Source organism: Macaca nemestrina, chromosome 1, assembly GCF_043159975.1.
Source record: "Macaca nemestrina isolate mMacNem1 chromosome 1, mMacNem.hap1, whole genome shotgun sequence".
Classification (NCBI taxonomy): domain Eukaryota; kingdom Metazoa; phylum Chordata; class Mammalia; order Primates; family Cercopithecidae; genus Macaca; species Macaca nemestrina.
Genome location: NC_092125.1, coordinates 85,806,048 through 85,822,506, shown reverse-complemented (window position 1 = coordinate 85,822,506; position 16,459 = coordinate 85,806,048). Strand labels below are relative to the sequence as shown.

At 39.2% G+C, this 16,459-nt stretch overlaps 1 protein-coding gene and 1 pseudogene across 6 annotated transcripts in view; one reads left to right on the top strand and one right to left on the bottom strand.

Moving 5' to 3' along the window:
• LOC105478798 (zinc finger protein 678) overlaps nucleotides 1-16,459 on the bottom strand; it is a 104,899-nt gene that overhangs the window by 58,244 nt on the left and 30,196 nt on the right. The window lies entirely within an intron of this gene.
• Nucleotides 1-16,459, top strand: part of LOC112426171 (BCL2/adenovirus E1B 19 kDa protein-interacting protein 3-like) — a 36,718-nt pseudogene that overhangs the window by 118 nt on the left and 20,141 nt on the right.

The following is a 16,459-nucleotide window of genomic DNA, read 5'->3' as shown; positions in this document are numbered from 1 at the left end:
AGGTAACCTGTAAAGCCAGGGCACCCAGACCAGTTCCCATACATGGATGCTTGGTTACAGCTGGTTTTAGATCTCTCCACACTGGTTGAGAGAACTGCAGCATAAGCAAGGCAGAGAGAGAGAGAGAGACAGAGAAGAGAGAGAGGAAGAGACAGAGGCAAAAGGAAAGTCAAAGAGAGAGAAACAAAGTCAAAGAGAGAAAGAGAGAGATATATATACAAGTAAAGAAAAAAAAAAAACAACAACAGTGTACCCTATTCCTTTTTAAAAGCCAAGGTAAATTTCCATAACCCTATAACACTCCAATACCACTTCATTGTCAGTGTAAACAAGGGCATATCCCAAAAGCACTGAGGCCTTCCTATCAAAAATCCTTAACCCAGTAACCTGTGGATGGCCCAAAAGCATTCAATCTGTAGCGGCAACTGATTCGCTAACAGAAAAAGGTAAAAAATAACTTTTAGAGGCAACCTCATTGTGAGCACACCTCACCAGTTCAGAAATACCCTAAGGAAAAAAAGGGGCGGGGCAGAATTTATGTAAAAAGAGTATTATAGCTAGGCGCGGTGGCTCACGCCTGTAATCACAGCACTTTGGGAGGCCAAGGCGGGCAGATCACAAGGTCAGGAGATTGAGACCACGGTGAAACCCAGTCTCTACTAAAAATACAAAAATTAGCCGGGCACGGTGGCGGGCGCCTGTAGTCCCAGCTACTCAGGAGGCTGAGGCAGGAGAATGGCGTGAACCTGGGAGGCGGAGCTTGCAGTGAGCCGAGATCGCGCCACTGCACTCCAGCCTGGGCCACAGAGCAAGACTCCGTCTCAAAAAAAAAAAAAAGAGTATTATATGGTAAACTCTTGTCCTGAAATAAATTAACTGATTGTTTAAAGAAAGAAATATTTGTAATAAGTCAGAAAGTTGAGGCATGTCGAAGAATTGTCTGTAAAAGTTGTGAAAGAGAAAAATGTTGTAAAAAAAACAGTTTATGTGCAAGGTGTATAAGGAAAGTAAAATATACCTTTGGTAAAAGAATTATAACAAGGAATAACTATAAATTTTTACCTACATTAAAAGGTTAAAAATATGTATATTTTGTTTTAAAGGTTTAATCAAGTTTTAAAATGTTAATTGGAAAGAAAATTCTGTGTGTAAACATTGGCTAAAGTTAAAGTGGTAACAACCAGTTTTTCTGTAAACTGAACATTAAAATAAAAGCATAGCAGGTTTTTCTTAAAGCACCAACCTGCTCTTTAGCAAAAATTATAAAAGGTTAAAAAGAGTCTATAAAATCTTACCTTATGGTCGGTCAAACATCAAAAATTGGATAAATATGTCTATAAGGTTTATTAAAATTAGGTTTAACAATAATACACTAATATAAAGGTAAAATTTAGCTTATCTGGTACAAAAAATCATACAAAAAGCATTGTTAAATGTAGAATGGTATTTGGCTTTCTTTGGTTTAAAAACTAATAAAAATAGGTGCTAAAGGAAATTTCTCAGTAAAAAGGCACTAAGGACTATAAAGTCCACAGCCAACGTCCCCACATTTAAAACAAAAGGTCTATTTCTTAAAAATTATATACTTGGTTTATCTTCCACTTTCCTTTCCCTCAAACACTAAAAGTCTTTTAGCATATGTATCACCCCTAGAATTTCCGGTAAACTAGCACCAGCCGGAAGATCATTCTCATCAAAGCGTGGAAAGAAGAAAAACTCAAGCCAGCCTGGGAAGGACCCTACCTTTTGCTGCTAACCACCAAGACTGCTGTTCATACAGCAAAAAAAAAAAAAAAAAAAGAAAGGGATGGACTAATCACACCCAAGTCAAGAAGACACCACCCCCTCCAGAGTCATGGACCATAGTCCCAGGGGAAAACCCTACCAAACTAAAGCGAAGACAACTTTAACTCTTTTCATCTATTCTATTACTCTTTCTTCTTTCCTCGTTCTATTGCTGACCATCCAGTTATTAGCATAACCAAGCCAATTACACCTCAAACTATTGCATTTAATGCTTGCTTTGTTATATCCTGTGGAGACTTGCCAAGTCAAAGACAGCTTTCTACTTCAGAAAAGTACTTCTGTCCCTCCTGACTCTCCTCAGCCTGGGCATTAGTAAACTAGGACCATTTAATCTGAGGAGATTTCGATAAAGACCCTAGTGCCAACCAGAAGTCTTGCCCCCAGTGTAGAGTTTTCATGCCATAGTTGGTCCAACATTCTGTGGACCACTAAAGAGCAAGGATGGACTGCCCCAACCAGTTTTTGTAATTTCCTAAAATCATACATTCATTTTACTAGAGGATCATAGAAGTTAAACACTTAAACTTTAGCAATAAAGACAGGATATCAAGGTGCAAATGCCTGGTTAAAATGGATCAAATATTCCATCTGCAAATTAAACAAAAGCAATTGCTATGCTTGTGCACATGGCAGGCCAGAGGCCCAAACTGCCCCCTCCCACCAAGGTGGTTCTCTGGTCGACCAGGCATAGGCTGCATTGTAGCTCTTTTCCAGGATTCTACAGTCTGGAGTAATAAGTCATGCCAAGCTCTCTCTGCTATATCCCGAAGTCTGGCACTCTGCGGGTCAGCCCCTGAGGGCCATCCAGCTTCTGTCTCCCAACACTAAGTTCACTTTGTGTCTTTCATGACAATGAGAAAACTTAGCATTTCTTGAAGACCTGAAGAGATGTGATGAGCTTAAGAATTTTCAAGAGCTTATCAATCAGTCAGCCCTTGTTCATCCCCGAGCAGATGTGTGGTGGTATTGTGGTGGACCTATACTGGGCACTCTGCCAAATAACTGGAGTGACACTTGTGCTTTTGTCCATTTGGCTATCCCTTTCACCCCGGCATTTCATCAACCAGAAAAAAAAAAAAAGACATCGTAAAGCAAGAGAAGCCCCTTATGGGTCTTTCAACTTTCACATCTATTTAGATGCAATTGGAGCCCCGCAAATAATACTGGATCAATTTAAAGCTTGAAATCAAATAGTTACAGGATTTAAGTCAATATTTTAGTGGGTGACAGTTAATAAAAATGCAGACTATATAAACTACACTTATTACAACCAACAGCAACAAGTTTTTCATGAGTTTAAAGAAAAACTCATGTCAGCCCCAGCCCTGGGTCTACCTGACCTGACAAAACCCTTTACACCCAAGTGTCAGAAAAAGAAAAATGGCAGTTGAAGTTTTAACCCAGAGTGTAGGGCCCTGGCCAAGGCCAGTGGCCTATCTCTCAAAACAACTAGATGGGGTTTCCAAAGGCTGGTCCCCATATCTAAGGGCCATAGCAGCAACAGCCCTGTTAGCACAAGAAGCAGATAAGCTAACTCTTGGGCAAAACCTAAACATAAAATCCCCTCATGCTGTGGTGACTTTAATAAATACCAAAGGACATCATTAGCTAACAAATGCTAGACTAACTAGATACCAAACCTTGATCTGTGAAAATCCCTGCATAATCACTGAAGTTTAAAACACCCTAAACCCCACCACCTTGCTCCTGGTATCAGAGAGCCCAGTTGAACATAACTATGTAGAGGTATTGGACTCAGTTTATTCTAGTGGGCCCAACCTCTGAGACCATCCTTAAACATCAGTAGACTGGGAGCCATACATGGATGGGAGCAGCTTCGCCAATCCCTGCAAAGTGACTCTGAAGAAGATGACAAGCCTTGCTCCAGTCACACCCGGAAGTTGACTGGTTCATGCACGGCTGAAGCATGAGGAAACTCATCGTGGGACTCATTTTCCTTAAAATTTGGACTTGTACAGTAAGGACTTCAACTGACCTTCCTCAGACTGAAGGCTGTTCCCAGTATATATATCAAGTCACTGAGGTAGGACAAAAGGTTGCTACAGTCCTATTATTTTATGGTTATTATAAGTATACTTGAACTCTAAAAAGAACTTGTTTGTATAATGTTATTCTATACAAGGTATGTAGCCCAGGAAATGACCAACCTGATGTGTGTTACAACCCATCTGAGCCTCCCAAGACCACAGTTTTTAAAATAAGATTAAGAACTGAAGACTGGTAGGGGCTTATAAACAATATGAGAAAAGTGTTAGCCAAAAAAGAAAAAAAAGAGGTGCCCAAACAAGTCACCTTAAAATTTGATGCCTGTGCTGTCATTAATAATGATAAGTTAAAAATAGGATGTGGTTCTCTTAATTAGGAAAGAGGTTATATGGCAGAAAATAAGTACGTTTATCATGAATTAGAACTGTGTGAAAATATAGATAATGGTCTTGTGTCATTTAGGCTACTTAAATTTTAAAACATGAAAAAATCCTGTCCACCCTCAGCAAGGGAAAAGTGGCCCTTCCTGTACCACTGGTCCTGTACCCTTAGAACTCATAATAATCAACCCCCTTAATCCTCGCTAGAAAAAAGGAGAACGTGTAACCCTAAAAATTGATGGAGCTGGACTGGATCTTCAAGTAAATATTGTGGTTTGAGAAAAAGTTTATAAACGGTCTCCCGAGCCAGTATTTCAAACCTTCTATGATAAACTAAATGTGCCAGTACCAGAAATTCCAAGAAAAAAACAAGAAATTTGTTTTTGCAATTAGCCAAGCATGTAGCCCAGTCTCTCAATGTCACTTCATGTTATGTATGTGGAGGAACTGTAATAGGAGATCAATGGCCATAGGAAGCCTGAGAGTTAGTACTACAGACCCAGTTCCTGATGAATTCCTGGCCCAAAAGAATCACCCTGATCACTTCTAGGTCCTAAAAGCCTCAATCATTAGACAATACTGTATAGTAAGAATGGGGAAGGACTTCATCCTTCCTGTAGGAAGACTACATGGTGGAGTTCAAACGACACAGAGAAAAATCCCTTCAGTAAATTTCCAAACTTGCAGACCGTTTAGGACCACCCAGAATCCCACTGGGACTGGATGGCCCCCACAGAGCTATATTGGATATGTGGACATAGAGCCTACACTAAGCTGCCTGACCAGTGGACAGGCAATTGTATTACTGGCACTATTAAACCATCTTTCTTCCTACTGCCCATAAAAACAGGTGAACTCCTGGGCTTCCCTGTCTATGCTTCCCCCAAAAAGCAAAGCAGAGCCATAGATAATTAAAAAGATGATAAACGGCCTCCTGAAAAAATTATATAATACTATGGGGCTGCCACTTGGGCACAAGATGGGTCATGGGGATACCGGACCCCCATTTACATGCTCAACCGATTCATATGGTTGCAAGCTGTCTTGGAGATCATCACTAATAAAACTGGTAAAACCCTGACTGTTCTGGCCTGGCAAGAAACTCAGATGAGAAATGCTATCTATCAAAATAAATTGACTCTCGACTACTTGCTAGCAGTTGAAAGAGAAGTCTGTAGAAAATTTAACCTTACGAATTGCTGCCTGCACATAGATGATCCAGGGCAAGTAGTCGAAGATATAGTTAAAGACATGATGAAACTGGCACATGTGCCTGTACAAGTGTGGCAAGGATTTAACCCTGAGGCCATGTTTAAAAATGATTTCCAGTGCTAGGAGGATTTAAAACTCTTGTAATTAAAATTATAGTAGTAATAGGAACCTGCTTACTGATCCCTTATTTACTACCTGTACTCAATCAAATAGTAAAATGTTTCATCGCTACTCTAGTTCACCAGAATGCTTCAGCACAAGTGTACTACATAAATCACTATCGATCTGTCATGCAGGAAGACATAGGCAGTCAAAATGAAGGTGAGAACTCCCACTAATAAAATGAGTGAGAGTCTCAAAGTGGGGAAATAAGGGAGGAGACAACCCCTCATATTGTCTTATGCCCAATTTCTGCCTCCAAAGAAAGAAGAAGTAAAAACTAAAAGGCAGAAATGAAATCCACAGGTAGGCAGCCTGGCGCCGCGCTCTGGGCCTGGTAAAGATTGACCCCTGACCTAACCGGTTATGTTATCTATAGATTCCAGACATTGTATGGAAGAGCATCGTAAAAATCCCTGTCCTGTTCTGTTTCGTTCTGATTACCGGTGCATGCAGCCCCCAGTCATGTACCCCCCGCTTGCTCAATCAATCACAATCCTCTCACGCGGACCCCCTTATAGTTGTAAGCCCTTAAAAGGGACAGGAATTGCTCACTTGGGGAGCTCAGCTCTTGAGACAGGAGTCTTGCTGATGCTCCCAGCCGAATAAACCTCTTCCTTCTTTAACTTGGTGTCTGAGGAGTTTTGTCTGTGGCTTGTCCTGCTACACAGCCATTTGATCCTTGACAAACCTAACAAAATCAAGCAATGGGGAAAGGATTCCCTATTTAATAAATGGGGCTAAGATAACTGGCTAGCCATATGCAGAAAGTTGAAACTGGATCCCTTCCTTAGACCACATACAAAAATTAACTCAAGATGGATTAAAGACTTAAATGTAAAACCCAGAACTATAAAAACCCTAGAAGAAAATCTAGGTAGTACCATTCAGGACATAGGCACAGGCAAAGTTTTCATGATGAAAATGCTAAAAGCAATTGCAACAAAAGCAAAAATTGGCAAATGGGATCTAATTAAACTAAACAGCTTCTGCAGAGCAAAAGAAATGATCATCAGAGTGAACAGACAACCTACAGAATGGGAGAAAATTTTTGAAATCTATCCATCTGACAAAGGTCTAATATTCAGAGTCTACAAGGAACTTGAACAAATCTACAAGAAAAAAACAGCCCTATTAAAAAGTGGGCAAAGGACGTGAACAGTCACTTCTCAAAAGAAGACATACATGCAGCCAAGAAACATATGAAAAAAAAAAAGCTTAGCATCACTGATCATTAGAAAATTGCAAATCAAAACCACAGTGAGATACCATCTCATGCCAATCAGAATGGCCATTAAAAAGTCAAAAAATAGTCTGGGGCAGTGGCTTACGCCTGTAATCCTAGCACTTCGGGAGGCTGAGGCACGTGGATCACTTGAGGCCAGGAGTTCAAGACCAGCCTTGCCAACACAGTGAAACCCTGTCTCTATTAAAAAATAGAAAAAAATAGCTGGGCATGGTGGTGCATGCCACCATGTAATCCCAGCTACTCAGGAGGTTGAGGCATGAGAATCACTTGAACACAGGATGTGGAGGTTGCATTGAGCTGACATCGTGCTACTATATTCCAGCCTGGGTGACAGAGTGAGACTGTATCCACCCCCTCCGTCAAAAAAAAAAAAAGGAAAAAAACAGATTCTGGTGAGGTTGTGGAGAAAAAGCACTTGTACACTGTTGGTGGGAGTGTAATTAGTTCAACCATTGTGGAAGACAGTGTGGCAACTCCCCAAAGACCCAAGGGCAGAAATACCATTTGACTCAATAATCCCACTACCAGATACACACCCAAAAGAATATAAATCATTCTTTTATAAAGATACATGCAAATGTATGTTCATTGTAGCACTATTTACAATAGCAAAGTCATAGAATCAACTTAAATGCCCATCAGTGATAGACTGGATAAAGAAAATATGGTATATACACACCACGGAATACTATGCAGCCATAAAAAGAAATGAGATCATGTCCTTTGCAGGGACACGGATGGACTTGGAAACCATTATTCTAGCAAACTAATGTAGAAACAGAAAACCAAACACTGTAATTTCTCACTTATAAGGGGGAGCTAACTGATGAGAAAACATGAACATGTTGGGGGAACAACACGTACTGGGCACCTGTTGGGGGGTTGGGGGGAGGGAGAACATCAGAAAGAATAGCTAATGGATGCTGGGCTTAATACCTAGGTAACAGGATGATCTGTACAGTAAACCACTATGGCACACATCTATGTAACAAACTTACACATCCTGCAGATGTACCCCCAAATTTTTTTAAAATCTTAAAAAAAAAAAAAAAAAGGAAAGGGTGAATTTCAGGGTTTCCACAGTGGCTAAAATGTAGAGATGTTCCAGGTAAGAAGGCACGGAGTAGAAGCTCCAAATTTTACCCACAACCTGCCCTAACATCTTTGGCTGCATCATGCACTTTGTAAATGTATTGATGATACACAAAATTTCAGGAGTCTGCAGCAGTTTAGAAGGCATAAGAACTGACAGGCTACTGCTTCATGCAGGAAATACAAGACAAAATGGATTTAAATGTCTCAAAGTTTTCTTGAAACACCAAAAGTTGAAACTTTTGGTTCTAGACAAGATGGGATAAGCAAACTCTATTCTATTCTCAAAAATTATAGCAACGGGCTTGTAAAAACTTATAAAGCATCAGTCTAAAGACTCTGAAAGGTACAGAAAAGAAGGCAGACTAACTTAGAACAACAGGAGTGGTTTTAACGGCTACTGCCCTGGGTATGTCTTTTGTTTTGTTTTGTTTTGCGTCCTATATATCCTGGTTCAGTAGTGGAGAACACAGTAACCTGGAAAAGGCAACTGAAAAATAATGGAAAAAAAAAAATCTAACATGCTCTCTCTAGCCAAAGCAGCATGGGATAAAGATGGCCTATGCAGAAAGTGATTACTGGATGACACGTCTTCATATTCTGGCAAACATCACACACAAGTAAGACATAATACTTCTCTTCCCACAGTGCTAGTGTTACAAAAACTAGGAGCAGAACTCTTTCATCCTCACCCTGCAATATTGAGGCCTAGCTTCTCCCAACCCAAATTGAACGCACTGTCAAGGCAAATACTGAACAGGGCTCTGTCTTCCATTCTCATCCTGCCATTTAGGTGCAGCCTATCACCCCATCCCCATAGGCTTTGCATTCAGGGAGACCGTAAGTGGAGCTCTCCCTTATATTCCTGCCCCACAGTAATTAGGGAATGCTTTGTTTCACCTACCTACTGATCACCTTGATGAGGGAAAAACTGCCTGTTAGGGTTAAGAATATGACCAAACACATGATGCCTGGCACTGTAAAACTGACTTTAGCTTATTACCTACATATTCTCACATGCCAAGGAAGAAACACCTTGGCTACCACACAGAACCGCAGAGGGAGGAGTGCTTGCAAGCAGAGTTTAAATGTTGGTGATAATCAGAGATCCTGAAAGTTTTGTTTCTAAATTTCTGCATTACCTTTTTCTTTTGTGTTTACTTTTTAGCAGACTCTTAATTACTTATTTTTATCAGTTCTTTTATATGCTTGCTCAAGTGCTCTGTTAAAGCCCTCTATTAAATTTATTTCAGTTAGTATACATTTGTTCTAGAATTTCTATTTCGTTGACCTTTTTAAAATCCCTATTTGTTTAGTGATATATTCTATTTGGCGGGACATTGTTTTACTCATTTGTTTTACTCTTTGTTCATTTTCCTTTTGGCTTTTAAAATGTGCTTATGAAAGTTGATTCAAAGGCTTAGTTTAATAAATATTACGTCTGTGCTTCCTAAGAGAATTTCTGTTAATTCATTAGTATATTTTCCTGTGAATAATATTTTGTTGTTCATTTGAATGACTATGTTTTTATTTGCTTATTTATTTTATTTTTTAGAGATGGGGTCTTCCTATGTTGCCCAGTCTGCAGTACAGCGGTTATTCACAGACTCAGTCATAGGGCACTGAAATGCCTAGGCTTAAACAATTCTTCCAACTCAGCCTCCTGAGTATCTGGCACCTGTAGTGCACATCATCTTGCCTGGCTCATCATTTTTTATTGTTGAAAAGTGGACATGTTGAATACTATACTGTAGTAAATCTGGAAATCAAATTCACCTCCCTCCCTAGGCTTTGTGACTGTTTGCTGTGAGTTGTCATTACTTATTCAGTGATCATTTATTTTTAAAGCTCTATTCTTCGTCATAAGTGGTCACTGATACCTATGTTTCATTAGTTGTTGGCTCTTGATTTGAGAGAGGATTTTTCAAATGTCTAGAGAATACACATTCTTTTTTTTTTTTTTTTTTTTTTTTGAGACTGAGTCTCCCTCTGTCACCAGACTGGAGTGCAGTGGTGTGATCTCAGCTCACTGCAACCACCACCTCCCAGGTTCAAGCAATTCTCTTGCTTCAGCCTCCTGAGTAGCTGGGACTAAAGGCGTGTGCCACCACATTCAGCTAATTTTGAATTTTTAGTAGAGACAGGGTTTCAACATGTTGGCCAGGATGGTCTCGATCTCTTGACCTCGTGATCTGCCCACCTCGGCTTCCCAAAGTGCTGGGATTACAGGTGTAATCCCATCGTGCCCGGCCAAGATCTTTGAGCATTTTGCTTTCTATTTCTAAGCTTTTTTGTTTAATGTATACTTTCTTAGTTTGCCTGATTTCTCCACAAAATTAATTTATATATTCACTTATTAGCCATTTAAGGTTCATAAATATGTATTACTTTAATTCATTTTTTTCTACTTATTTGAGACTAAATTTACCCAATGATACCTTATGTTTTCAGCTGTGCTAGCTTTGGCACCTGCAATAGTTTTGCTCCACTGACCATGCATATTCAAATTGGATGTCCATGAGCCCATGTTTAACATAACAGGTCTAGATAGAAAACGATAAACTGGCCATTTCCTTTTCATGGATGCAGGCTGTATCCTTTTCTCATCTTCTACTAATCTACAGTCTTAAATCACATTTTCAAGTAAAACATAATAGAAAAAATTTGTGTCTTCTTTATCAAGCAAGTAATTCAAATTCTAGGTCCTAGTTTCAAGTCTCTCTCAGAGTGACTCCTGTTCTGTTACTGCTTTTGTCAAACTTCTGTACCTTACTCTAGGCCCATCTATAAACTTTCTTGTAAAATTCAGCTGTAGCAAATTACCTTGAAAAGTCAGTTTAGCAAGAACACTTCATCCTTAATATCTGATCGGCCTCAATGTTTCATAAGGTTTCTCACTGTCCGCCATCCCACAAGGTTGATCACCCTGGCTGTCCCCAGCAAGAACTGGTTTGGTCACTTTAACCAGAATACCCCTCATCTTTGTTTCCTCTTAGTAAGTTTCCATCCATCAATCCTTAGCCTACTCCTTGCCTGTAAGTTCTTACTTACCCATACTGTATTTAGAGTTGAGCTCAATCTTTCTCCCCAACTACAAAATCTTACTGCAGTGGTGTCTATACCCATCTTATTATTCTGACTAAAGTGTTTCTTATTATGCTCTAACCAGTATCATGAAATATTTTTTAACATGTTTGACATGTAATTTGTAAATAGTGTTCCTCACACATGGACAGCCAAAAGTGATCAGCCTTAGCTGGAGATAGAGCAAGGTAAATATCTAGCTGTGTTTTGTTCAGAATTCTCAGCTATTAGCTCATCTCAATTAATAGTCATATTTGCTTATTTGTGCATATTTTAAATATTAATGGCTTGAGTGGAGAGTGGATAAATGGTTAGTTTAAGGAAGTTCTTGCATCACTAAGGTAGCCATTGATTTTTCTATTTGAGCCTTGAATATTTCCATGCCTGAGAACAGGTACCTGGAAATCATGCATTCATTCAACAGTGAGCTGGTCTTTAGGTCTTGTGACAAATGAACAAATGACTCAATATAAAATATCCTGCACCAATGGTAGTATAAAGCTCTGCAACAAAATGTTAATTCAATTGGTGTGGACTTCCCCAACCATGTACATTTTAAAGGTCTTCAGAACTGGTTCTAGACTTGCCCCTAGAAGGTAATCTCCATGACCTTGGAAAATTCTACCTGATAAGAAAGAGTGTTTTAGTTCACTTGAGGTCTTGGGTAAAAACATGTATATGATTGTAACCACATAAGTGATAGTGAATATCTTGTTTTTGTATGCATGGGTCTCTGGGCCATGCTGTATTAGTATGACCCCTACAGTAGAAATGGTGGTTGAGTAGCTAGAGCCAGTCATGTGCCCACTGCATGCCTATACAATTGAACCCCAATAAAATACTTTGGACACCAAGACTCTGGTTGGTTTCTCTACTTGGCAAAACTTTGCACATGTCACATTAAGACTGGGAAAATTATGTACTGCTTGTGTGATTCCACTGTGACAGGGCAACTGGAGGTGTGCACTTGGTCTCCTTTGAAAGCTTTCCTACCTCCTACTTTCTTTCCTAAATATAATCTGTATCTTTTCTATTTAATAAATTGTAGCCATAAATGTAACACTTTTTCTAAGCGTTTTTAGTTTTTCTAGTGAGTAATCAATTCTGAGAGTGGTCAAGGAACTCTTGACAAAGTTAAATCAGAAGTGGAATTGCCTGTAATCCCAACTACACAGGAGGCTGAGGTATGAGAATTGCTTGAACCTGGGAGGTGGACATTGCAGGGAGCCGTGATTGTGCCACTGCACTCCAGCCTGGGCGACAAGGCAAGAGTCCATCACAAGAAAAAAAAAAGAAAAAAGAAAAAAAAAGAAATTTTCTAAAATGGACTTACTGAATTGTTGCAAAGTTATCATTATAGAAAAGGAAGAATTAATAGTAGGGGTTCATAAATATAATATTTGTTGCCTGGATGTCTACTGAATCACACATGAAATAAGACAGCTGGTGTGCTGTGAACAGTTATTAGATGTAAAGGTTACCAATAGAACTTAGAAATAATAGACCCAACTTTAAGGAGTCAGATCAATGGATACATAATATGTAAAATAAATAAAAACAAGTGTTTAAAAATCTTAACAGGGAGGCCATTATAATGGCAGTCCCTGTGCTTTAGGTTTCTAAGAAAGCCAGAATGCAATATAAACAGAACAAACAAAACTAGAGACTTTACCTATCAGAAATTGCCAATTAACCTTCAACTAAAATATAATTCTTTTAAAAACTACATTTACAAAATATATATGACCAACTTATTAAAGACAAAGTTGACAGTGCAGTAAGTAAATAATGTCTTACACTGGCACTAGTGGTGCCAAGCCTATTAGACATTCACAGACACACAGACATAAAAGATCTTGATTCTTATCTCAGGCTATACACATAAATTGATTATAGATGACTGTAGCTCTGAATGCAAAAGTTAAAATTTTAAAGCTCTTAGAAGAAAACAGAGATATACGTATTATAATTGGCAAAACTTTAAAAAATAGAAACCAGGACCAGGTGTGGTGGCTCATACCTATAATTTAAAAACTTTGGGAGGATTAGGCAGAAGAATCACTTGAGGCAAGGAGTTCAAGACCAGCCTGGGCAACATAGAGAGAACTTGTCTCTACAAAAAAAAAAAAAAAAAAAAAAAAAAATAGCTGGGCAGGTGGCATGCCCCTGTGGTCCTAGCTACCTAGGAAACTGAGATAGAAGGATTGCTTACATCCAGAAGTTTGAGGATATAGTCAGCTATGACAATGTCAATGCACTTCACCAGGGGTGACAGAGTAAAACCCTATCTCATACATACATATATACATACATAATAACAAATTAACAAAAATAACCAGAAAGTCATAAAAAAGAAAAATTGATGTGTAACTACATTCAATTTAAGAAATTATTATTATCAAAATTAAGAAAATAAAAAACTAGAGTGGGAGAAGATATTCGTGTATGTGTGTATATGTATATATATGTGTGTGTATATACACATGTGTGTGTGTATATATACATATACATATATACACATATATGTACACACATATATATATATCTGATAATATACTTGTATCCACAATGTAATAAGAAAAAGGTAGACAATGCAACATAATGATGCAAAAGTCTTAAACTGATACTTGAAAAAAATTACCTTCAGATGGGCACTAAACATATAAAATGGCTTCAACTTTATTAGTTATCAAGGAAATGCAAATTATATCTCAATGCAGTTTAGTTACATAGCCACCAAAATAACTAAAATGGAAAAAGAAAATATAACAAATGTTTGCCAAGATGCAAAACAAACGAAACTCTCATGCACTCCTGGTGGAAATGTAAATTGTAAGGACCACATTAGAAAACCATTTGGCAGTATATACTAAAGCTGAACATATGCATAACCTATAATCTAGTACTTTTTCTAGGTCTCTAGCATACAGAAATGTGACTATCTTGGCACCAAAGACAGGTACTAAAAAGTTCAAAGCAAGAGTATTCATAATAGTCCCAAACTAGACAAAATCAAAATTTTATCAACAATACAAGTTGATTTTATACAATGGAATACAATACAGCAGTAAGTATAGATGGATTAGATTATGGATGAAAAAGAAGCAATGCCACTAAGAACGTTGAGCGAATGAAGCCAATCATAAAGAGTATATATTTTGACCATAAAGTTCATAAATAGACAAAACTACTTAAAGGTTTTAGAAATCAGGGTAATGTTTGCACTTGGTGGATAGGCAGAAACTACAAGAGGGCATCTGGATTTCTAGTAATCCATGTTTCCTTTAATTTCCTTTCTTTTTTTTCCTTCCTTCCTTCCCTCTTCCTTCCTTTTTTTTATGCTCTCCTTCTTGAACTAAGGGCTAGTTATGTAGGTATGTTGCAGAATTTTGTAACATTTATCAAGCTATATACTTATAACATGTATATTTATATATGTATAATATACTTAATATAATTTTAATGACAAGGCCTAATACTTTTCTTAGCAATTGACAGGATACAAATTATAAATAAATCTCTATAATGATATTATATTTCTAAGAAACCATACTACATTTTCTATTCTTTTTCTTCCTTTTCTTCCTGCTTACTAAACCTTTTTCATTTCAGGATTCATATTGAAGACTTTGAAAATTATCCAATGAAAATTGCACATGACCTTTATATAGAAGTCCATACTCTAAATGTATCACTCTTACAATATTAATTTATCAATTTTCTGTGGTAAATTTTTTTTTTTTTTTGAGAAGGAGTTTTGTTCTTGAGGCTGGAGTGCAAAGGCACGATGTCAGCTCACCACCACATCCGCCTCCCGGGTTCAAGCAATTCTCCTGCCTCAGCCTCCCAAGTAGCTGGGATTACAGACATGCACCACCACACCTGGCTAATTTTGTATTTTTAGTAGAGACGGGGTTTCTCCACGTTGGTCAGGCTGGTCTAGAACTCCCGACCTCAGATGATCCGATCCGCCTGTCTCGGCCTCCCAAAGTGCTGAGATTACAGGCATGAGACACTGCACCAGGCCTTTTGTGGTAATTTTTGGCCTAAATAGACTTAGAAGTTAGATAAATTATAATGTACTTTCATTCCTCATAAAAGAATGACGTTAATGTTCTTGACAGAAAGACTAGAGACTCAAGGAAGCCCTTAGTTTCATAAAGGCATCAAAAGTAATGATAACAAAAATTCATTGTGTATCAAGACAGTAATAGCTTTTCCAGAAATATGGATGTAATTTCTGTCAAAAATATTTAGGTTTGCATAACTTCAATTTAATAGCATTTGCTTTAGTATTAAAGGTGAGAGTATAACTAATGAAAGTCAATTTTGCTTTATTTTAAAAAGCAGCAGGGGAGGGCAAGATAGCCAACTAGATGCAGCGAGGTAGAACAGCTCTCACTGAGGGACTGAGATGACAGGTATGCTTTTAACAATCTTCAGAGGAAAGGCACTGACAGTGGACAGAGGGAAGACACAGAAGCTGGTCTCATGCAGCAGAAAGCTGGAAACAATGCATGGGGCTACTGTATACTGGGACTCATTTCTGGACCACAATAGCTCCAGAACGAGTTGAACTGTCAAGAAGCAACCCACTCTCGCCATAGGCCTCTGGAACCTTGAGCAGGAAGAGACCCGTTGACCACCAGAGACACTTTGAGTTAGTTGGGAGAGCTGCTGTCCCTTAGAACTGCAACCCCTACTTGGTAGAGACAGCAAGCCAGCTGATGTAGAGCTCAAAGGGTTTGGTAAAGAAGCATCTGTAGTGAGGTGTGGACTTGGCCAACCATACCCATAGGCTCAACTTGCTCCGAGACTTTAGCAGCCCAGAGGAACTGTCAGATCTGATCTCCACAGGGCTGTCTTGCCTATCAGATGGCACTGGTCTGACCTAAGCATCCCTTGGTCTGCTGGCCTATCCTGGGGCCCAAGCCTGGCCATGTCTGCTTGCAGGGCAGTCTTGGGTGTCCTCGGGGCCCACACTGTAGCTTTTGCACTGATGCACTATGCCCGACTGGTGAAGAGTTCCAACGAGCTGATCGCTATGACCACATACAAGCCTGTCTGCTCCCTCCCCATACTGCAGCTTCCCCCAGGGCCATGGTAACTTCCCACATTGCTTTGCTGGTGCATGTCTATATGGGCAGGTTTTACTTTCACTGTCCACCAGCACAGGAGCACAATTCACTCTCCCGCACCCCCCACCAACCACCACTGCAGATTCAGCCTTGGCAGGCACAGAGCCAGCAAGCCCTACCCATACTAGCACCCCACCCTTGCACTAACACTGCACAGAGAACAGTGGGTCCTTCCCTGAGCAATCACTCCTGCTTGTAAGGCACAGATTAGGCACCCAGACCTGCACCACTAGCATTCTGGCCCTAAGCCAACACCACCTCCAGCACAATGGCACACACACTCTGCAACAGGGGTTCCCACCACTCATAACCCCCTGCTGTATTGCCTTCAC